Consider the following 23,632-nt stretch of genomic DNA (forward strand, 5'->3'; position numbering starts at 1 on the left):
TCTGTCTGAATATCAAACATCTTAGGCATAACATGGAACAGGTATTTTTCATCAAGTATTGATATGTTGAACTTTAAATCCCTACAGAGTATGATGAAAAAACATTTAAAAATTAGAATATATTTTAAAAATAGGCATAAAGAATTATATACTTCTTATGTTTATACATAAGTCCAGAAATCTAACTATATACAACCTTGAAGCAGGACAGTCCCACAACATTCCTTTTCTTGTCTCCTGCCTTCATTCACCACCCCCTCTCTAGGTTTTTTGAAGCAGTGTCTTACTTTGTAATTCAGGCTGGCCTTGAATTCACTGTGTAGCCCAGGCTGGCAGGGAGCCTACAGTTCTCCTGCCTTGGCCTGTGGAGTGCTAGGATTACAGGCAAGCAGCACCTGCTTGGCTCAGACCCTCTGGTGGTCCCAACACCAGGAGTCTGACACACACAGATCAGGGAGCCACCCAGCCCTTGGTCCTCCCTGTAGACATGCCCCTCCACCCACAGATGCTGCACATCCCATGGGGGATAGACCCAGAGGTGATGCTATACACCCAGTTCCATGCACACCCCAGTACACACAGGATCACTAAAGCAATCACCCTCCTCCAAAACAGGCTCAATTCCTCGCACATGGCTTCAGGCTGGGAACATGGTCAGGGGTCTGGGTAGGAGCAAGCTGTTCCCTGGGCTCCAGCACAGCCTCCCCGCCACCACCACCACCAACCGCATCCCCAGCTGGAGATACAGGGCATAGGAGGGCGCAGGACCATTCTCATGGGCCCTCCCTGCCCAGCACTGTAAACTTAGCACCCGGAATACTCCTGCCCGCCTTCCCCAGCACCAGCAAAGACATCCTGGACACCTGCTGCCCTGACACTCCAACACAGCCTGCTCACCTTGTCAGCTGTCCCACTCTATGCCACAGCCTAGCCCATAGAGCTGCCCCAGCACCAGCCTCACTCCCATCTGCCCTGGAACATCCACAGCCAACTCTCTACCTCCCTATCCTGGGATGCAAAGGAGACCAGGAACAGGTGGTCCTGTCTTATGGGGCTACACAGCACCCATCTCACCATCACCTCGGGATCTGCCTGTGCCCAGCACTCAGGGCCTGGGAAACCACCCTAGCCGAGCTCTCTACTAGACCCTTGGAGCACACTGTTTCTCTAGCCCCTAAGCCTCCCCCATAAACCGCTCAAATGCCTTCTCATCCCTGACCTCCCCACACTTTACCCTTGGAAAAGTCATAGGTCCCACAGCCCACGTTGACCTGGGGACCAGGCCCCACCCCGGTTCCCCCAAAATCACACACAAGGGCTCCCTCTGCACGCACCACAGGCAGTACTAATGCTGGTAGTTCCCTTGCTAAAGCCATCAATTTTTTAGAAAACACAAGGAAAGGGCATATCAAAGTTTACTTACATTTTTTGGTACCAGGAATTGAACTCAGCGCTTCAAACTTGCCAGACAGGCACTGTGCCACTGAGCTATATCCCAGACGCTCAAACTTTAAAAAGTAGCTTTTTAAAAGATTTGGGCAAGAGGGTGAAATGGCAAACACTGCCACTGTGGTTTCTGAAGGAAGTCCCAGTGGGTACCCGGGGTGCAGGATAGAGCCCTGGGGACACTGAAAGAGTGACAGCCGGTGTCACCACCCCCAGCAGTGGCAAGGGAGCACCGGCAGCAACCTAGGGCCTACAGACACCAGGGTTTCTGAGCCAGTAAGGCAGACTCCTGGCTGCCCTCCACGGCTGATAATCCGGGGTGGGGGACATAATCAGTGCACACACAAATCTGTGTCAGGCACGAATGAGCACAGGGAAGAAATAAACAAAGGAAGGAAGAGAGGAAAGTACTGGAGAGCCGTGTCGGCCAGCATGGGCAGGAAGGCTTGGGGGTGGGGGCGGGGGTGAGTCTGAACATTCCAGCTGGGCGCAGAGTGCGTTGGGCCAGCACAAAGGGCATAGAGCAGGACCAGAGGAAGCCAGGTGCAGAGCAGCGGGGGCCACTGTGGCTGGAGCCGAAGGAGTGACATAATGAGTGACAGCAGATGGAGAGAGGCTCCTGGTGGAGTGAGGGCCACCACACATGCCCAGGAGCCCACAGACGGGTAAGAGTGCAGGTGGAGGCGTGCAAGGCGTAAGTGGTGGGCAGGCAGAGAGGACAAGGAAGGGGAGGGTGAGGTTGCTCACTCCCTTTCTGTCCCTCTAAGTCTGGCCCCTGGCTCTGCTCATCTGGGCCTGTGGTCATCCCTCCATGGCCACACCCAGGTGATGCCAGGTCTGAGGCCTCCTGCCATCCCCACCCCATGCCCAAGAAAGACACCAGGCCCTGAGCCTGACCACTGTCTCTCACTTGCTATATATCCCAGACGAGGCCCTGGCCCTCTCTGAGCCTTGGCTCTACAGCCACACAATGGAGAGGTCCCCACCCCTCAGCTCAGTCAGGACCAGGCACCAGCAGGCCCTTGGGACACTGGTGTGGTACACACTGCAGGTGACAGCACTCACATGGTCAGTGCAGTCACACAGAGATGCAGGCCTCTGACTCCTCAGACCCACTGAAGTGTCATGCCCCACGTACCTTCCCCCAACACATACACACTCCAAGTAGGAAAGACTGAAAACAACACAGTCCCAGTGCTGCTTATGGGAACATGAACATATCCAGAAGGGCCTGGTGGCGCACGCCTGCAACCTAATGCTCTGGAAGGCTGAGGCAGGAAGGTCACCAAGTTTCAGCCCACCCCGAGCAACTTAGCAACTCACTAAGACCCTATCTCAAAATGAAAAGTTAAAAAAAGGATGAGGAGTGCAGCTCAATGCAAAGGCCCCAACTATCAATCAATCCCAAGTATCAAAAAAAAGTATTTTTTAAACACAAGCATTCCCCCAAGATAAGAGATAAATTATACAGCACAGTCGAATGGCTGCACAGTGGGCAGAAACAGACACCTGTCCAATGGGGGAGACAGCGGGGATGAAATAAATTAATAAAGCAGGACCCTGCAGAGGCTGAGATTATGAACTCCTAGCCTCAGGGTCAAACTAAAAACAACAGGATCCTGCAGGTCTCCACTGGGCACCCCATCGGGGAGCAACTAGGAAGAGAGGGCAGGACCACACACAGCCTAGCCACGAGGCTCAGCCTCCTCCTCACGGGGATTGGGCTAGAGATGGACATGTGACCAATAAGACACAGAGCTGCCAGAAGACAGGTGGTAGGGACGCTAAGGCCTGGCAGCCTCACCTTAGTCTCTAGGATGCCCTGGCCACCAAGTAAGAGGTCTGACTGCCCTGTGGGACAGGCCACATGAGTGCAGTCCTCCTGAAGTCCACTACATTCCAATTGTGAGCCACCAGAGGATTAATCCACTTAGGGGGCAAGGCCCTCAGGCTCCAACGCGTTCCCAAAAGCCCTCCTCCACGCAGAGGAGCCAAGGCGTCACACAGAGCTTCTGGCAAACAGGCCACAGGCATGGCCAGCCACACCCAAAGCCCAACCTCGTCACTCAGAGGCAAGTGAGGCTGGGCCGTGCATCCTTCAGGGTTCATGGTACAGCCCTTTACGTACAAGAAAAAGGGAACAAGAGGCCTGAGACAGTGCCCCGAAAAGCACCCAGAAAAGGCTTCAGCCTTGCCGACCTCCTGAACCCAGGGACCCCTCCTCTTCCTGCCCTTCTTGCTGCTCCCTGACCCTCCATGAACTCGCACCTCTCCTGGAGGGTGAGGCCACTTCCCCTTTCCATCAGCCCCCATGCTCATCCACTGCACCCTCCTCAAACACTCACTGGGCTGGCAAGGATACTACAAGGTCAAGGTGGCCCCGGGGATAACCTCCACCACTGGAAATGCGGGTACAAATCATGTCACAGCAGTCCCCAACCAGATCCAGAGGGGAAACATTCCTGGATGCCCAGTGGGTGCAGGAAGCTACAGAGAGCACCCACCCTAGGTGTACTGTGGGTCACTCTTACTGTGATCTCGGCAACTTCAACATACCATTACCTCTTCTTTCTTGAGAACTTCCCTCTTGCACTTCAAGAAAGCACCTTATTATTTCTCTTTGATGTATCCCAAGGTCAGTGTCACTATTCTATGCTTTGGAGTCACTGTTAAGCAAACTAAGGATTACAAAGACACAAGTACTGTGCTGCCACTACCATCTAACTGCTGAGACAGCCATCGGGTCCCTGGGGGGGTGGGGTTGGGGGCAGCCTATACAGCGTGGATACTCAAGAGCAAGAGTCAAGTCCCAGGAAGGACTGCAGATTTTACTACACTTCTCAGAATAGAGCATGAGGGAAACGCTTACTTGTGGTATTTTTCATGTAATATTTTTGGATTATGATTGCAAATAATTAAACCATGGGAAACAAAACCATGGACAGGGCATGGGACTACTGCACACTGTCAAATCACGGGACAAGGAATGCCCTCTCCTTCACTGATCCTCAGATAATTTCTGATTCTGATGAGAACAGGCTTACCAGATCTAGCAAGGAAAAATACAGGATGTGTGCAGTTTCAGTGGGATTTCAGATAACAATGGGTGACTGTGTGGTGTAAGGATGCCCCAGGCAATACTTAGGACAGACTCATTAGTTTTGTGTCTGAAATGCTGATTGAACTGGGCAGCCTACATGTGATCAGGCAAGAAGAAAGTCTCAGGTTGGACCCGGTATGGTTTTAAAACTTCCTGAGTATTCAGAAGGGAACCTCTTTTAAACAGCAGTCAGCTATATCAAAACAGTAGATCCTGCAAACAGCCAGGATGACAGCGGGGAAATAAACACAGAAGACCCTGGTGATGTGCCAGGGCCAAACATGAGTAATCAGCTCCCCCACCCAGCCACCTGCAAGTCCAGCCAAAGAGCAGGCATGACCAGCAGCTGCATCATGGTGGGGCAGCTCAAAAGCAAGACCTGCTACACTGCCCAACACAGGGGGCCCTGGACACACCGAGCCACGAGTCCTCTCTGTTGGCCCTGGCAAGCTACCCAACTCCTATCTACCAGGCTGGGGTCTCCAAAGCCCTGGGCCTCTTGTCTACTGTCAAAGGAGAGAGAGGAGGCCTGGTGAGGTAGAAGTCTTGGAATCCCTCCCCCAGACCTGGGCCACCTCCTGAACAGCCTGGACTCCTGGTTTAGACTGCCATTTCTATAAGAGGTGGACACTGGGCATTCCACCCCCTCCCAAGGGGCCAGCATGTCTAGTCCTGTGGTCTGGTCACCCCTCAGTCATTAGTCCTCCTAGGTCCATCTTAACACCCACAGTTTCACAAGCCCCACTGCAGGATGTAGAAAATATGGTCCATCCCACAATGAGACTGTATCAACCCTAGAAGGGAAGGGAATCCTGGTACAAGGTACCACATGGAGGAATGCTGATGGTGGCATCCAAAGCCATCAAAAGGGCAAAACCTGAACGATTCTATTTATCTGAGCTCTCTACAGTAGTCAAGTTCAGGGACAGAAAGTAGAAAAGAGATGGCCCAGGGCTGGATGTTGGGTGTAGGATGTTACTGTTTAACAGGGACACTTTCTGTTCAAGACAATCACAAAATGCTGAAACCAGGTAATGGCAATCATTGTACAATGGTGTAAATTTACTTAATGACAATGAACTGTGCACTAAAAAATGGCAGATGGTATGTATATGTTACTCAAAAAGCAACAGCATGTGTGGACTATAGAGCCAGAAGTGGATCAGCACATTGCAGGAAAGGGAACAAAAACTGCAATGAAGACCCAGCAGGAAATAAAGGCCTCTCCTGGGACCTTCCCTTGGTAGCAAGCTTCCTGGCATCCAGGGCCAAAAGGGAAATTAGCAGGTGACCCTGTGCTCTTTGTCTGATAAAAGGAAGTCATCTAGCTTACCAGGAAAAATAAATTTGTTCTCAGCACAAGATCTCAGGGGGCATTTTCGCTGTTGATCAGGTTCTGATTTAATTATCACTTCCTCAGTGCTGACAATACCAGGCACGAGAGTGCAAGTTTCCAGAGATGAGTGTTTCATTTCACCATGCTCTACAGTGAGGAAACTGAGACCCAGACATGGAAAATGACCTGTTGGGGTCACATGACCAGTGAAAGGCAGCAAAGGAATGGGACGCCAGAGCTGTCTGGCCAAGGAATAAGGCCAGGGTCCTGCAGATCCAGCAGGTCCTGCAACTGGCAATATTCACAGAGCTCTGTGACTGCCAGCCACTAGTACAGGTGCAGGCTGTGGAGGAGAACAAGGCCAGTGAGTCCTGGGTTCACATCATGGTCCAGCAGGACAGAGGGGCCAGTGCTCAGTCCCAGTGGGAGGTTACAGCTGACAGAAAGCAGAAAACCTGGGAAAACCTACAGGATGTTGCTTAGAGATCTAATGGGTGGAGCCAAAAATCACCCCGACCAGTCATAGCAAAGCCTGAGACAGATTCCCAGGGAGACGGTGGGGCTTCACACTTGGGGGACAGGGAGGGCCAGGTCTGTCTCTTACCATGCCAGGTAAGAGACCCAACTCAACTAAGTCAGAGTCCCCTGCAGGGACTGTGAGGCACAATTTCTTTTCTCTTTCTTTCTTTTTTTTAAACAATGGTATTTGGTTGTTACAGAGTCTCACTGCACAGCTAGGACTCATAGTGATCCTCCTGCTTTCAGCTTCTCCAGCACTGGGATTACAGGTATGCACCACCACAACAGGATTCTGTGGTCAACTCAGCCCGCCCTGGGGGTGGGGCTGGTGCAGCGTGTGGTGCCAGGAATCAATCAAACTGCAGTCTCTGCGCTTGCCTAAGCTTACCGAAGCAGGTGCTTTAGTCCACTGAGCTATCTCACCAGCCCCTGTAAAGCACATTTTCAACATGTGCCTTTTCACTAGGAAGGCATTTTCAAACAAAAGAAAGACAAAGAAAACAAAAAGGCAGTTGCAGTAATTTAGCAAAAGGCAACAAAAGCCAGAGAGGACAGGATGCTGGCAGAGAGAAAGGGAAGAGAGGAGGGAAGTGAGGGTCACAAATTATCAAAAGCCAAGGGATGGTGGAGCTTGGCTTCCAACTTGAAAGCCTCATTTCCTTCACTTCCTGTGGCTTTAAGTCTTAATAACTGGATGGCGTGATCCACGACAGCAGCAAGGCCAGAGTGAAGGGAAGGGTTGTGGGTTGGGCTTCGGGAGTGCTGTGATCCTCTGGGCAGGACAGCATGGGCAGGCCGAAGGCACAGGGCACCTGAGACCCAGGAGGAGGAGGAAAGAGCCTGTGGGGTGGCCGAGAGCTGGGCCCAGAAGCACAGGCCTGTAGCACTAGCTACTAGAGAAGCTGAGGCAGGAGGATCACTGCAGCCTGAAGGTCTGGGCCAGCCTGGGCAACAGAGCAAGATGCTCTAAAACAAACAACGAAAAAGCAGTAACTCAGCACAGCCCCAGGCAAGACTTGGGGTGCTGGGAATCTTGGTGAGCTCATGAGAACACTGAGAAAAATCCTTCAAGCCAGGTTGTCCACCCCTCCCTTCCCATTCCTCCCTAAGAAAGAAAAAGAATGCAATGCTCCCCACTGCATGCTTGAGGGCCGACCCCCCCATCTGTGTAATCACTAAACTCATTACCAGCACAAGCAGGTGAAAAATTAGAGATTAATGTCCATGACTTTTAATCAACCTCTGAGAAAAGAAAATGTTGCTTTTGGCACCAGAGGAGACTGATGTTTTCCTTCCCCACATCTCTGCTCTGTGCAGAGGAAACAGTCCCAGGGCAGAGAGTTGAGCAAAGGCTCTGCCCCTGCCCAGGCGGCCAAGGCTGAGATCAGGCTCCCACCTGGCTCTCTGCACACCCCACCCCACTCCACCCCCACCCCACTGTCCCAGCAGCCAGGAGAGGGCACACACGTGTTCTCCCTGCCTATGACACCCTAGGCAACATCCCTGTGGCCTGCCACCCTTCACCACACTCAGGACTCCAAATTCTCACCATCGACTCTGGCCCCAGGGGGATCTGGGAACAGCTATAGATGATCCACCCACCACCACCACCATCAAAAATAATAAAACAACTCTGCAGTGGACCCTTCAGACCCTGGTGTCTGACCTTCCAGCACATGTTCAGCATCTTTCCAAGAACAGCCCCACGATTCCACCTGAGGTCCAGACCACCCCAGTGCCACAACAACACATGCTTCCCAAAACCCTCACAATGATGCCAGCCCAGAGAGGGACATCATGCCAGGTAAGAGACCCAATTCAACCAAATCAGAGGCAAACAGCCTCTCTCTTTCCCATTGTAGATAAGATGATGAGTTAAAATTCAGGTTCCAAAGGCCAGAAACTGGCACTGGGCCAGCTCAATCCATTGATCATTGTAGTCAACAGAGGAGAGACACATGGTGACAGTTACTGGATACCTAGGTTCAGCCACACTTGAAGCTAACTAAAAAGGTGATCCACATAACAACGGGAATCCATTTTGCTTTAGCTAACTTGGACCAGGTTTTCTGTCACTTGCAACCAGGAGTCTTACCAAGAGGCATACCTAAAACAGATTGGGGACTTCCTAGGTGACCCTGACCATCCCTCAGGCAAATGCTTGGCTAAAGACATAGAACCAAGGATAAAGTAAAAACTTCTAAGGGCAGCACTGAAAGCCTCCTACCATCCACCAGTGGTGGTAAGTTTATAGCTCAGGCTGTTTGTTATCACTGAAAGCTCTAAAAGGTTCCCAATTGCTGAATCTAATCCTACCCCATTTTTCCTAGCCCATTTTGCTCTATCGCCCTCTAAACTCCCAATTTCTGCAAAACACAAAGAATTTTCCTGGTTCCTAGCCTCTCATTTTTGTTCATATCATTACATTTTCTCCTAAAACTCTGCACATTGAAATCCATCTCTTCCTTTCAAGTCAAACTCCAAGCATGGGTGGATGGATAAAGTGGTGGATAGGTGGTTAAGTGGATGGGTGGATAGATGCATGGATAAATGGATGGATGGATGGATGGATGGATGGATGGATGGATGGATGGATGGATGGTTGAGTGTGTTGTGGATTGATTGGTGGTATATATGAAGATGAATGGGTGGGAAGATGTGTAAATGGATGGGTGAGTGGATGGGAGGATGGATGGCTAGGCGGCTGGGTAAATGAGTAAGTAGGCAACTGTGTAGATGCAGAAGATGATGAGTGGACTGGTAGGTCAGATGGATGAAAGGTGGATTAGGAGATGGATATGTAAACTGGTATGGGGAGAACTGGTACGGGATGGGTAAACGGGCAGATGGTAGACAGATCGTGGGTAAATGGATGAAAGGCTGGTAATAAATGGAGAACAGATAGATGGAAAGGTAAATCTATGGATGAATGGGTAAACTGGAACTAAACTGGTGGGTGAACAGTGGGTGGTGGGTAGTTGAGTGGGTGAGAAAGATGGAGGATCAAAAAACAACTGGCTGGCTGGGTAGGTGGATGGGAACGTGCATGGATGGGTAGGGACAGTAGTATAGGGAAGGATGGAAGAGCAGGTAGGTCCCAGATGTGTGGCCACACAGATGCATGGGAAAATGGCCAGAGATTAGGGGAGCAGAAATGGGCAAACTCTCAAGCCAGAGCCCTTCTTAGGACCCCTGAAACATCCTAGGACAAGGTGCAGGGCTCTTTCATAGCCCAGCATCTCAGATATATCCCCTGCATGGGGGTACTGTGTTGGAAGCATAGGCTCTGGAATCAGACTGGCCCATGTTCAAATCCCAGAGGAGCCACTTCCTGACTGTGTGGCCACAGGACAGGGACTGTGGCGTGCTCTGCCTGGCTTTCCACATCTATAGAAGGAGAATAGTCATGCTCACCTCTGGGGCTGCGAGAATGAAAAAAAATCTTATCCACAGAGGCTAGCAAAACACTGGCCCAGCCAGAGCCTAGAGTAGTTTCCATCCTATTAAAAATTATTAGAAGTAACTGTTTTAAGCATAGAGAAAGGATGGAGCCTCCCCAGCTCCTTGCAGTGATGAGCAAAACCTTGATGCCTAAAAAAAGGATAGTACAAGAAAAGAATCCAGCTGCCAAATCCTAAGTGAACTATTAGACTATAGAATCCAGTAGCATATTAAAAGTTTAATAATAATAGTAGTAATAATAATAACAATAGTGCTCTAATAGGGTTTAAAACTGTTAGTACTTTTTATTCACTGCATTATTCAAAATTCTACACAACCATCTTACTAAATGCTGGAAAAATGTGTGTGATAAAATTCAACATCTTGGAATTAAAAGCCTCTGAGAAGGATACACCCACCTCCCCTCTTACAGCAGTGGTCCTCAGCCTTTTTTGGCAGAAGGGACTGGTTTCTGTGGCAATAATTTTTCCACAGATTGGGGGAGGTCATTTTCAGTATGATTCACGCACATTACCTTTACAGTACATTTTATTTTCTATTACTATTGTATTGTAGCATATGATGAAATTATTCTGTAACTCATCATAATGCACAATCAGCAGGAGCCTTGAGCTTCTCTTCCTATCTGTCCTAGGCTGGGATGGGACAGTTCCATCTGAGGGTAATGGAAGACAGTGACACCTCCTGTGTGTTGGTTATGGGCAGTCTACCCTACAGTCTGTTTTGGTTACTGTCACTGAAAAGCCTGCTTTACAAAGATGGGTGCTGGAGTGGTAGCAGGCTGTTCTGTGCTTCTGCAGCATTCGCGGAATGCTGCACTTTGATTTTAACCCAGAACCTATGGAGATTTGAAGTCATCTCAACCAATCTTCTAAGGTCACAGTCATTTGTGAGCTCAAGCATTTGATACTGTTTTCCCACGGACAAAGTTGATTCATCTGTCTTATTCACAAATGAGTCCCAGATCCACTCCTTCCCAGTTCGGGGGTCTCTTGTGGTTAGGAAGTAATGCTCTAACACCTTTAAAAGCTGAGACGAGTGATCATGTACCAGCTAGGAGAAAGAAGGTCCTGATGTGGGCTCTTTAAAATCTCTGCTAATATTTAAAATGTACCAAAAAATCCCTGTTCACTCAGCAGTCCCATCATTCCAGGTTGGCTTTGAATGCGGCCACTTTACCTGCCAACCTGAACACAGTTGTCATTCTCATCTGAAGTGACAAAGTGAGTTCACCGAGCAGGTAGAATATATCACATGAGTAGGCAAGTTCTAAGCCATGGAAACATACTGCGGTGGTGACTGTGCTTCTAAAAGAAACCTGTGGGGTGGCTCTTGTAACTCAAAAGACTCTGCCCAATGACCTACCTTTAGAAAGCTGTGTCACTTCTCCATGTAAAATGCGTGCCCTGAGCATGCAGTGCCCCACAGAGCCCTGGGAACAGACATGAGCTGAGGGTGCATACTTCAGTGTAGCTGATAATCACAACACGGAGAACAGTAGCTTCGGGGGCCATTTTGCTATGGGTGACACAGTCTGTAGACTCACATTCAGAAGGGACCTCTTTGAACTGAGTATCAGTGAAGTCAGAAAGCCGTCCAGTCCCAGCAGTCACTCTGTGCATCACATATGGGCACAAACTGATTGACTCAGTCTTCCTGTTATGTAATTGTTCAAAGACTTGAATAGTTCTGCAGCTGTGGTGCTGAGTGGCAACAAAGCACACATAACATATCCTCCCCTTCGCCTGAAAAACGTAGCACACAAAACCATACATCACTGCCTTGTTGTCCACCTTGGCGGACTCAACTTGGACTGCATACAACTGTGACTCACTCATCCTCTCCAAAACTGTGCCTCAGTGTCCTGTGTTGTTCTCTCAGTTCATGTAGCGTCAGTGCTGGCAAAAAGAGGGACATGTGCTACCTTATGGACTGCACCCTTCCCCAAATGTGCGTGGCACATATCCTCGGTAGCAGGCGGGACCAACTCTTCACCAACAGTAAAGGGCTTCTTAGCTTTAGCATTGGACTGTCTACCAAGAATGATGCTCTCAGTACAAACACATCTGATGAGATGGTGGCCTTTAGAATGGCTTCTTGCCAGGGAGATAGCTCAGTGGAATAAGCACTTCCCTGGCAAGCGCAAGAGCCTGAGTTCAATCCCCGGTTCCGAAAAAAAAAAAAAAGAATGGCTTCTATACTTTACACACAGGTTTGTTTCTTCTTTCGAAAAACTCCACAAAGACTCATCCTTTAATGTAGGGTGCTTGGCTTCCATGGTGTGTGCAGCTTCCACAGTTTCATGGCTTCACTGGACAGCCAGCCACTAGCCACATATTATACAAAGTGAGGTTGGAGGATGTGAATCATCTGTTGCAACAAATCTGTAATTTCAGTAGGACTCTTGGTATTTTCTTTCAAATGCAGCTTTCTTTGTTGCTGGCAGTCTTAAGAGTCTTCTGCTGTCTTATCACTGGGTCTTTGCTCCTTTCCAAAGCAGCTCTCCAGTTATGTTTTTAAAGCTCATTTTGGCTTGGGTTAGCTGCAGGTTCACCAAAACTGCGACTAAGATGAGGGACACTGTTGAAAAGAAGCACGGGCAGGCCACTTGCAGACTGTGAAGTCTCTGATTCTTACTTAAAGCCTTCCACCAGACCCAACTGTACACTTGACGTGTATAACTCATCCATCCTGCCACCAGACACAGCTTATCACTTAGCAGTCCCTGGTGAGGTTCTGATAGGAGACTGTAAGAAACTAATTTATCCCTGATTTATCCCGGTCTCTGTACAGCCAATCCTCCCTGCTAATGTTATTCCTGCATCCGCATCCATTCCCCAGTGCTAGCAGCACTCCCTCAGCTCCACCTGAGATCACTGGTATTAGATTTTCATAAAGAGTTCACAGCCTAGATTCCCCATGTCCACAGTTCACAGCAGGGTTCATGCACCTATGGGACTCTAATGTCACCACGAATCTCACAGGAAGTGGAGCTCAGGTGGTAACTGGGTGATGAGGGCAGCTGGAAACACAAATGAAGCTTCACTCACTGGATGGCTGCTCCTGCCTGTTGTGTGGCCTGGTTCCTGGGAGACCATGGACTGGCACCTTGAGGGGGGTACTTCAGTGACTCTCAGGAGGAGCAGAAGGGCAGGATCCTTAAAGCATGGTGGGCTGGGGACCTTGGCGCTGCCCTCCTCCTGAGCTCCTCAATGGCCTCTTGAGAGAAGGCAGCTCAGTGGCCCACTCTACCCAGGTAGAGTGAAAGCCAGCAGATTCATCTGTGCTCAGAGTACTCCAAGGAGGGGACGGGACCTTGAGAGGGGTGTGGACCAGCTCTCACCCATCTCTCGCCCATACAATCCTTTTGCTTTTGCTTTTTTTTTTTTTTTGTTTTCCTTTTAAAACAATAAGTTTGTTTTGAAGCAAGCCTGAAGACCAAGGTCCCTTTCCATGATGGATGTGTATATATGTGACCAAGCATTCATGTGTGTGTGCACATGCATGCACACACATGCAACATGTGTACATGTGCATACACATTAATGTGCCAGACAACCTCTTCTCTGTTGGCCTGAGCCAGCTGCTGGGTGACTGCCTCACAACACCCTAACCATTTCCTCCCCACCTGTGTCCTGCTCCCCTTTGCCCAGATCACATTGCTCAAAATCATCAGTGGGCGGATCCATTCCCCACACTTCAGTGCAGCCAGCTCCACCAACATCACCACCTCGGGCCCACACACTCTGCCACCTGCATATTTCACTGCGGACCTGCCTTCCCCCAACCAGATGGATGCATGTCCCGGAGGTGGGGCAGGGAAAGAGACAAGCGAAAAGCTAAAACTGAGAGGCTGGAGAATAAGGGCAGACATCCATCAGGGAGACAGAAAGAGACAAGACAGAGACAGAAGCAGAGGTGGAAAGCCAAGCAGAGCCATGGAAACCTGACAGAGACAGGGAGAGGGAGAGAGGCAGGCCAGCCACCCCGTAGAGAGCTCACTCAGCCTCCACCACTGCTCAGCAGCATCTGGAAGGCTGCACTGGCCAGGGGAGGGGCAGCCAGGCGCTCTGAGACTCCCCTGGGGCCTTTGCTGTGCCAATGCCCTAATTTACTTCCACGGGCCTGAAATTTAGGAATTTCTCAGGGCTGCCAGTGAGGCAGCCGGGTGTAGAAAGCGGCAGGGTCTGACCCAGGCTGTGGTCCAAGTCCCAGAGCCCCCCACAGCACTCAGGCGTCCCTGCTGAAGCAAAGGGGCACCTCATGCAGGGCAAGCTGTGCACTTCCAGAGACCTGGCGCAAATCAAACCCAGCTCTTCCCTTCAGCTGCCAGGCCATGCACAGCCTGGGATGCCTGGAACAGCAACACTTTCATCTGCAAGATGGGCCTGATTGCTGAAGTCTTCCCACCATCTGGAGGCTTTGAAGACAGTGTAGAGACCCTGCTGCCACACCCAGCACACCACGAACTTTCCATCGTGTTCAAAGAGGAAAAGAAAGGAGAGGCTTTAGCCCTGCACACTTCTCGCAGCTCCTGGCCCCTCCCTCGGCCAGGCGCACTTCTTTCAGTGGACCCTATTCATCCCTAAAGAGCCAGTTAAACACTCCCTTTCTCTGGGAAACCCATCCTCAGAGTTCACTGCTACTTCTCTGTGACTGTCTCACCCTGTACCCTCAGGGCTCAGAGACACAAGGATGAAGAGGTTTGGAACAAACCCTCAAAGAATGAGAGATACTGCCCAAATCCCAGGGGCACCCTGAGCCCCACCCCTTCTCACTGGCTCCCATTTTAACAGGAACTACTGAAAACCCTGCATAGCAGCTGCTTGTACCTGAATGTCCCCATGTTCCCTTTGAGCAAGCCACCGGGAAGGATGGGATCAGAAAAGAAATATGCAGGCAGGACAGAGATATTTGGGACCTCTACATTCCTTCCTAGAAGCTCCCAAATTTCCTCTGGGGAGGCTCCTCCTCCACTCTTAGGCTATATGGACTTCTGGTTGGCAAATTAGAAGTCTCTTTCTCCATCCACAGTGACCAGAGACAGACAGTTACATGACCCAGGCCCACAGGCCCACACTGATGCTTCTAGAAGAGCGGAGGACCTCTTGCTGCTCAGGAATGTGAGCTGCTGGGGACACCTAACAACCAAGTGGCAGAACCTGTCTGGGAATAGGTGGAGCGAAGCACAGTGAATATGGGGACAAGACCCTGAAATAGCACCTTTCCAGCTCTGGATACAGCCTTGCCTGAAGCTAACATTTACTTTTCTTGTTTTTTTTTGTTTTTTTTGTTTTTGTTTTTGTTTTTCTTAAATTGTACATTCTATCCCCTCAAATCAAAATAATTCTGACTCTTGTGACACTAAAGACCAAATAACAACCTTGCACCACTGCTGACTCAACCCTGTGATGTACGAATTCTAGGAGTTACTAAACTTTGCCCCCACATTCTCTGGAATGGCTCAGCACATAGCCCTAGGGCCATGTCACTAGCATGATCATGTGACCGTCCCCAACTACCACTGATTGGCCAAGGTGGACATCTCTCCCAAGCTGGGCCAACCAGACCTCTCCCCTCAGATGTAGGCCTGGAACAACAAGGAAGCACAGTCTATCTGTGGAGGCAGGAATGGTCAGCTCCGAAGTTCTAGGCTGAAGGTGGGATCCCCTTAGGGACAGGCAGGCCACCCCAAAGGCAGCAGTGGAAACTTAGCTGGGCCATAGTGTCACAGGCAGAGGCCTTTCCAGCCCTGTGGGCTATGGAGGTCTGAAGCTGAGAAAGGGTCACTCAGCTATCCCAAGGGGATGTCACTAAGTTGACACATTTTACCTGGGGGTCCAAAAGGGCCAACTGGGGGCTAGCACTTCATTACACCAATCTGCTATGGACTCTGTGTTTGTGTCCCCTCAAATTCTGAGGGGACAGAACAACAAGAAATCTAAATTTAGATTTTTAAAGCTATTTCTCACCCAATCTATCATTTAATCAACATTTAAGACCTGCTTCCCATTTTCTAGCTCCACTTCATCCAGCAGAGAACTAAGGCACAGACAAGTTTTCCATTTTCCAATGCTGCTAAAGCTCTATCCCCAGGGGACGACATTAGGAGGCAGATCCTTCAGGACACTGTCACCAGGCTCCTATCCAGCCACTGGAGTAGATCCCCATGACAGGAACCGCATCCCTCCAAAAGGAGGAAGAGAGCCAGCAGTCACCTGTCTACCCCTTATCCCCCTGGCATGAAGCTACACTCCTGGAGCAGCATCTGCCACACATTGGCCTGGGACTCCCAGCTTCAGAAGCACAAGAAATAAGTGTCAGCTGTGCCAGGCACCAAAGTACCATATTTTGTTAGAGTCACCAAAGCTGACTAAGGCATGGCCTCCTTCTTGTGGCAGTGTGAGGTCAGGCACTCAGTTCCAACAAACCTGTAGGAAGGGGCGCAGGAGTCCTCACTGTGGGTGCTACTGGAATAAACCCCAAGAAGCAACATTAATGACCCCTGATCACCCTAGCACTACACTTTACAATTCGCAAGGGTCTCTCCTTGTCAGGCCTATGACTCTCCTCCCTAGACAGCTCTGGCCTTCCCTGGCTGAGACCCCAGGCTCTGCCACCTCGGCTCCCAGGTCTCTGCCAGGTAGCTCAAAAGGGCAGAGCTGAGATGTAGAAGGCAACTCCAGGGCCTGCATGTGCACAGGGACCGGACCGGACCGGACCTGAGGACAGAGACCTGTATTTGGAAACCTTGCCTGCCAGAGCCCAACCCAGCACACAACACACTGGGGGTCCCTGGGAGACAGGAGGCAGCTCTGGGCCCTGTCAGCCATCTAGACACAACCATGCCCAGCTGTGCCCAACTTCAGGGACAGAGGTTGAGGTTATTCCCCTGGTGAGGAATAACCTCTTCCCATCCTCTTAATGCAGTAGGGCACTAGAGAATGACTGTGTGGCCCGTGAGCCTCCAACATCCCTAGGACGCACGGGACATCTTTGTAACAAATGGCAGACAAGTCTGGGGCAGGAGGAAAGTGGCAGCTGTTTTCTTCGGTGCCATGAATAGCTAGAGCACTGATCAAGCGCTGCCTTTCAAAATAAGTGTGAGTGAAACTGCGCTGGGAGCTTTCATGGAAAGCAGAGAAGGCAGGAGGCCAGTGACCGGGTGACCGGCGTCATGCTATCGGAAAAGGAAGTAACACCGCCTCTGCCAGCCCTGTAATCAGATAGCAGCCATGGGGGTAGCAGGGACCAGAAAAGGGTAATGAAATAAACTTTCTTTTAGAGATAAGCAGAGGAACAGATAGGGGACACAGAGCCTGTCTGCTTCCTTGTGACAGAGGACCTGGGACACTGTCTAAGAAAGGGCACTGGAGAACAGTTTCCTTTGGGTGTGCACGTAAGCATGAGTATGTGAGACCATGGCAGGCGTGGCAGGGTTATGCCTTTGAGGGGTAAAGATATATCAAGACCCCGACCCTGGACCACCTGAAAGCTGACGTGGAACCAAGCACTGGGAAGAAGACCCAAGCCCTGGTATAGCCCATCATAGGCAGTGGCATCTCAGTGACCAGCAGGGTGAAAGATGGCACGGTCCAGCGCACACACAGTTATCTCGGTCTCCCTGCAGAGTGTGGGTGCAGCTTCCCGCGTGTTCCTCATCCCCACCAACCCTCCAGGCAGGGCTGCCCAGGCCCATGGTGCAGATCAGGCCGTCAGGCTGGGAGAAGAAACTCGCATGATCTCTGGTGCTGGGCTGAGGCCATGGCAGGTGCCAGCATCCTTCCCATATACCCCTACCTCAGAGGCCACGGGTCAGGCTATGCCTGGGCACTGAATGCCAGCAGAGACAGCAGGCTGTTCTCAATTCAGAGAGGAACACAGGGAGGCCACGCTGAGGTGACCCAGACCCAGCACTTGGTACTCAATGCCAACTCTGCCTCTACCCGGCCAGGGGCTCCCACCATCCTCCTGGACCCAACCCAGGGCTCGGGTGGCACCACTTCCTCACTAGCTCTGAGACTTGGGTGGGGACGCTTGAGCCAAGGACAATACGGTCCCTCTCAGCAGGGCCAGGTTCCCCACCCTAGAGAAAGGAAATAACCTTTTCCCAGACCAGCCATAGCTTTGTAACAATAGCCATGTAGGAGCAGAGAGAGGCATGCTTGCAACATTCCCAGATTACAGAAACTGTAATAAGGACAATAGCACAAAGTCATGCACAGCCTGAGCCGCATGGTCCCGGGAAGGGACGTGCTCAACGTGCATGGAGGAGGGAAATGAAAGCACAGGACAGCCACAGTGCCCCACACTTGACAACCTGGTAGTGGGCAGAGCTGACACCCAGCCTGGTTCCTTTCATTGCTTGCAGTGGAACTACAGGAAGGTATCCCCGTGCCTCTGTTTCCCCACCCTGTCACCCTCAAAGCCTACCACGTGCTGCCCTGCCCGGTCCTTCCCCTACTCCTGGTCCTCCAATGTCACAGATCTAGCAGGATCTCCCTCCTGCTCAGAGCACTCTGAAGCTGCCCACGGGTGCCCTCAGATCAAAAGTAGGGGTCCTCCAGTTTTGGTGCAAGGGTCCTGCCCATCTTTATTTCCCATCTCCCCTGTGACCTATTCACCAAAAGAAGCCACGTATTCTCCCATCCCCAGGTCTCTCCAGCCACCTTCCCACCCTCACACCAGCAGCACTTCTTCCTGGAAGCCCTCCCTGACCACTCCACACTCCCACAACCTCAGCACTGCGGAACTGAGCGTGTAGCACCCCAGACTCTTGAAGTAACTGCAGAGTCGCCACATGTGTGTTGTTCCCTCCCACTCCAGCCCCAGTCCCAGGATGAGCCCACATGTATACTATGGTGAGGCCTGAGCCCACTGCAGCTCAGAAATCCCAAGGAGCTACTAGCCTGCAAGGGTCTCCCTGGCTCCTCCCACAAAATGCCAGGAAGGGTTCCCACCCTCTCCAAGGGAAGCCACAGATCCAGGATTCTCTGTCCTCTCAGGAATGGAGTAAGGTGTTCCTCAAACTGCCCTCAAACCAGAGCTTGGCCTTACTCTGCATACAGCCCAGCAAGAATCCCAGTGGCTCCACCTCCCAGGAGGTCCAGAAACTAACTGGTGCTCACGACCAGCACCCTTGGACTGAGACCCCCACTGCCACTCCAACCTGTTCCCCACTTTCCAGGGGCAGGGGTACCTTTAGGATCTCAACCAGTCCCTGTCCCTCCCTAATCCAACTGCCCTGTGGCTCCAACTCACACCCTGCAACACTTCCAAAATAATGTCGGGGGTCCTGTCCCCCATATGCTCATGGTCAGTTGTCTCTGCCTTGGCATCTGGCTTACTGTCCCTTCTCCCCATAATGCCCAGTGCTGGGTCTCTCCCCCTCCACCCACCCTAGGCATCTGCCCCTTCTTGTACACACAGCCCACACAAGACATGCACTGATCTGTCCTCTGTCTGTGTCGCCCCCCAGGATGGGATTCTGCGTTGTTGGAGGACATCATCTTGGTCACTGTGTCATCCCCAGCACTCACAGCAGTGCCTGGCACTCAGGAGGTGCTCATTGAGGTCATGGTGCCCCCTGGGCCATCAGAGGAGTGGTGCCTACCACAGAAAGCGCCCATAGTCCACACCTAGAAGTAGGCACACCCCCGGGAGAAGGGGTGTGGAAAAAGGAGGGAGAAGGGGTGAGGGAAACGGAGGGAGAAAGGGCAGGAGTGTTTCTTTCATCTGTTCGCCAAACTTGAAAAAAAAAGACTTCAGTACTATATAATTTTGATCTCCTTGAAAACCCAAAAAGTCTAACAAAGGACCCAGTGGAAAGTCTCACCAGCAACCTCCTCCACCACCATTCACCCCACCCGTCACCCAGCAAGCACAAGGAAGTGGAAGCGCTGATGCTAGTTTTCCATGTATCCTTTTGGGTTTGAGGGTGCACAAGTGCACACATGAATTTATATTCTGATTTTATAAGAGACAAAATGCATTACACACCAATCAGCTCCTCATTCTCTTCTAATAGATCTTAAAAATCTTTCCATAGAGAGCTTCCTTGGGTCTTTTTTATAGCTACCTAATAATCCACAGCCAGGATGTGGATTTATTCAACCAGCATGCCTCATCCTGGATCTCACAGTCTGTCAACAGGACTGTCTCCCCCACTGGCCTGTAGATTTCTGGGGAGAGAATCCCCACCCCCACCCCAGCACCAGCCCTGACACAGGACCAGATCAAAGGAGTGACTAGCAGGAAGCCTGACCTTTTTGCCAGCATCTTCTCCACTGAGGCACAAAGACCCAAGTATGCAGCCAGCTAAGGTGTCTTTAAGGGGAAACTGCATCACCTGACTCTCTGGCTCAAAACTACAGCAGCTTTCAAACTCCCAGACAGTGGCTTCCTTTAGCCCCAAGCCCGTGCCTAGCCCAAGATGGACAAGTGACTTCCTCCTTTAGCTGGAAGGTCCTGGGAAGAGTCCTCAGAGTTCGTGGTTGGGTTCCCACTTCCCAACTCAGGCCCAGGGCACAGAGCGGCCAGCAGCAGCCCCAGGCGTGTGCCCCCTGTAGCCATCATGCCACAGGCCTAAAACAGCTGTGGTCCCATGCACCGAGGCTGGGCCTGGTCTCCATTCACTTGGGCACGAGCTTCTGGGCACACACTGTGCAGCAGTCAGAGAACTGAGGAATGAGAATAACACAGGGTTGCCCCACCCCATGCCACCCAGTAAGCAACTGCCCGAAGCAACTCAAGAAAGCAGTGGAAGCCAGATGTCCCTCTGGCTGCTGTGGGTCCCCCGAGTTCCTCTCTGTGTGGCATCTCATTTGCCACCACCAGCCAAGGGCTTATGGAAAAAACTGTTCCTACCTCTAAATAAATGCAAGGCGGATGCCACATCTGGTGTCCTAGAGAACCAACCTGGGCATTCCTGGGGCCACAGGGACTCCCTGAAACTCAGGGGTTTCCACCTGGTGGCAAGAATCCTGTTTTCTGGCTGATTAAAAGGGGTGCAGGCCTCAAGCAGTCTTCCCTTTTAGGCCTTCAATTTGGTTCCACCCTAACCCCTACCTGAGCAGTTTCAAAGACCTGAGTCCAGCCACAAGTATTTATTGAGTACTTACTGTGTGTTGTGCATGGAGCACACTCAGGGAGTTGACCCAGGGTCAATGACTCAAGCCCCACCTCCCAATACTCACACTCACTTGGTGGGGGTTGTTAGGGTTTGCAGAGCCTGAGTTGAAATCCCTGCTTCCCAGCTTGTTTGCTGGAAATAATTTTTCCTTTTTTCTTTTTCTTTTTCTTTTCTTTCTTTTTTTCTTTTTTCTTTTTTTTTTTTTTTTCCTTAGGGTCTCACTACGTAGCCTGAGCTGGCTTCAAACTCAAAATCTTCCTGCCTCAGCCTCTGGGCTATTGGAGTTCCAGGCAAGCACCTCCACGCCCTGCTTTTTAATGCCCTTCCCCATTGGCCAAGTAAGGGTCAGACTAATTTGCAGGATGGTCAGTAGGTCTAGGAAAGGAAGCAGTGGACAGGGCCTGACTCGGACTACATCACCATAGGACTCCAGATCCCTGTCCACATAGCCCAGCAGAGCTGTCTGTGGGCCAAGGCCTTGGACACCTCTCACACACCCAAGGCCTTGGATAAATAAGGCTTCCAGCCACGAATGCATGCCAAGCCTGGACCCACCCTCAAGGTGAGCAGAGGAGCCGAAGGGTCCAGACACAGCCACAGAGGCAGGCTGGAGGCTAGAGCAGCAAGAGAGCCTGGTAGAGACTGAGGCCAAAGGCTACTCCTACCCCACCTTAGGGAGATGGGCAGGCAGCACTAGCCAAGGGGTGTCAGAAAAGCATGTGGACCCCAAACCTCCAGATCTCGTGATTTTTTTTCGAGAGAAGACGGAAATCTGGACATTTATGTGAACCCAGCCAATTTGTAAATGCTGGCAGCTAATTAAGATTTTTTTTAAAAAAAATAATAATAACACGACAAGAGCCAAACAAAACAGGCAGGGCTAGCCCCAGCCAGAGCTGGCAGGTCTAAAGTTCCAGAGAAAGAGGCTTTGACTTCATCTGCTGCCCACCCTGTCCCCAGCTTGGGATGGGGGGTGGCTTGCAGGAAGCCTTGGGTGTACACCAGGGCAAAAGCTCCCATCCTGTCCAGCCCTTCCTCCAGGGGACATCTTCACCCCCACTTTGCAAATAGGAAGCAAAGACTGAGGGGCCCATTTGCTCAGTGTCAAACAGCATTGGCCCCCACTGTGAACCCAGTCCATAGGGACCCATCCCTGTGTGCCACCCAAGCCACTGGGCTTCCCACCAAGGAGACCCTGGGTCAGCCCCCTTCTCTAGGAGCCTCTGGAGGAGCAAGCACCCTGCCTGCACACTTTCCTCTTCTTTCTCTGGCCTTCCTCAGTGACACCTGCTGGCACAGGCTGGTCAAGTGGCCACCACAGAGCTGAGCAGGGAGATACCAGGCCAGCAAGGAAGAAGGGCAGACTTGGCTAACTAAGGAGTAGACTGCAGCAGAGAGGGCAGAGGATGAAGGAGGACTGAGAAGGCATGCCCACCTCTGCAACCAGTGCTTCCCAGAGCCCCCCAAGCCCCCGGAATCAGAGGCTAGCATAAGGCCGGCCAGCCACCCCCACCCTCCCCCCAAGGCTGGGACTCCCCAGCCCACCGGACAGGGGGACTGGGCACCATGGTGTGTGTGACTGCGTGCAACGTCCTGGGTTGTGAGGCACTGAATGCGGGGCTGTGTCTCTGCATACATAAGAGGCAAACACATGTGTGAGAGACACGTGTGGCACATATGATGGAAGCTATATGTGATGCCCATCCACGTGGGCTGATTCGTATGCATGTTAGGCACGTGTGTTCCATCAAGACACAGCTATTTGATGGAGGGCCACTTGTGTCTGAGGGACACTGCCTTGTGTAGGAAGCACATGTGAGCAAAAGAGTCCCTGTGTGGGAGACATCGTGGAGTGGGGAGGGGGTGCAGTGTTCACGAACACACTACAGAAACTTCTGCGTGGAGGTAAATGTGATAGGATGAAGGGTCGTGGCTGGTAGGTGACAGATCCAGAGGTCCAGGTCTTTCCTGCCCTGGGGGTGGTGACCTGGGTGACCTGTGGGATGATCCCATGTGGTAAAGGACCCTGCTGTACAAGGCTGGGACAATGATCAACGGAACCAGGCTAGGGGCACGCGAGGAAGAGAAAGTTCGGGTGGGTGGGGGACCCGCCCGCCCTTCCGTGGCAGCCCCCACGCGGCGGAGATCCGATCGAAAGACCCGGCGGGTGGGTGGTGGCGCGGGGAGGCACGGGCGTTGGAGCCTTGGACGTGCCTGAGCCTTAGCCCGCGAGGAGAGAGAGGCGCCCGGTGGGGACGCGGAGTCTGGGCAGGAGGGGCGTGACACTCACCGAGGTGCGCTCCGCTCGGCCGCGTTGGTCTGTGGAGCAGCCGTCGGCTTCCAGAACCCGGGCCCTCGGTTGCGCGCGGCGCGGGGAGGGGCGAAGAGCGGGTGGGTGGGGCGAGGGGAGCAGGGAGAACGCGGGCTGGTGGGCGGGGGGAGGGGCGGGGCGAGCCGCCGTGCCCCGCCCCTGCCCCGCCCCGGGAGGAGTCTTTCGTCTTGGGACGAGTAGGGCGGGGCGCCTTGGGAAGTTGCGTGCAGCTACCTGAACCCCGTGGCTCTTGCACAGCCCTCTATGCACTATTTTCCCGCCCTAATTAAACTTGAAGTCCCACTGTGGACCAGCCCCTCTGCCAGC

The 23,632-nt window shown here is 51.8% G+C and overlaps 1 protein-coding gene across 4 annotated transcripts in view; it reads right to left on the reverse strand.

Moving 5' to 3' along the window:
- The window catches only part of Fbln2 (fibulin 2), a 66,468-nt gene extending 43,104 nt beyond the window's left edge, over positions 1-23,364 (reverse strand). For all 4 annotated transcript variants that reach the window (XM_023708327.1, XM_023708331.1, XM_023708328.1 and 1 more), the window contains exon 1: positions 23,285-23,364. The gene's annotated coding sequence lies outside the window, so the exon portion shown is untranslated. The remainder of the gene's footprint in view (positions 1-23,284) is intronic.
- Positions 23,365-23,632: the final 268 nt, after the last annotated feature.

This window comes from Octodon degus, unplaced genomic scaffold, assembly GCF_000260255.1.
Source record: "Octodon degus isolate 3935 unplaced genomic scaffold, OctDeg1.0 scaffold00350, whole genome shotgun sequence".
Classification (NCBI taxonomy): domain Eukaryota; kingdom Metazoa; phylum Chordata; class Mammalia; order Rodentia; family Octodontidae; genus Octodon; species Octodon degus.